The following is a 598-nucleotide window of genomic DNA, read 5'->3' on the forward strand; positions in this document are numbered from 1 at the left end:
AAAATGTGTATACTACTCAAAGCATCTATAGATTCAATGCAATCCCTATCAAGCTACCAACGGTATTTTTCACAGAGCTAAAACAAATAATTTCACAATTTGTATGGAAATACAAAAAACCTCGAATAGCCAAAGCAATCTTGAGAAAGAAGAATGGAACTGGAGGAATCAACCTGCCTGACTTCAGGCTCTACTACAAAGCCACAGTCATGAAGACAGTATGGTACTGGCACAACAACAGAAATATAGATCAATGGAACAAAATAGAAAGCCCAGAGATAAATCCATGCACCTATGGACACCTTATCTTTGACTAGGAAGCAAGAATATACAATGGAGAAAAGACAATCTCTTTAACAAGTGGTGCTGGGAAAACTGGTCAACCACTTGTAAAAGAATGAAACTAGAACACTTTCTAACACCATACACAAAAATAAACTCAAAATGGATTAAAGATCTAAATTTAAGACCAGAAACTATAAAACTCTTAGAGGAGAACATAGGCAAAACACTCTCCGACATAAATCATAGCAGGATCCTCCATGACCCATCTCCCAGAATATTGGAAATAAAAGCAAAAATAAACAAATGGGACCTA

The sequence above is a fragment of the Bison bison genome, unplaced genomic scaffold (assembly GCF_000754665.1).
Source record: "Bison bison bison isolate TAMUID 2011002044 unplaced genomic scaffold, Bison_UMD1.0 scf7180017864117, whole genome shotgun sequence".
NCBI classification, from domain to species: domain Eukaryota; kingdom Metazoa; phylum Chordata; class Mammalia; order Artiodactyla; family Bovidae; genus Bison; species Bison bison.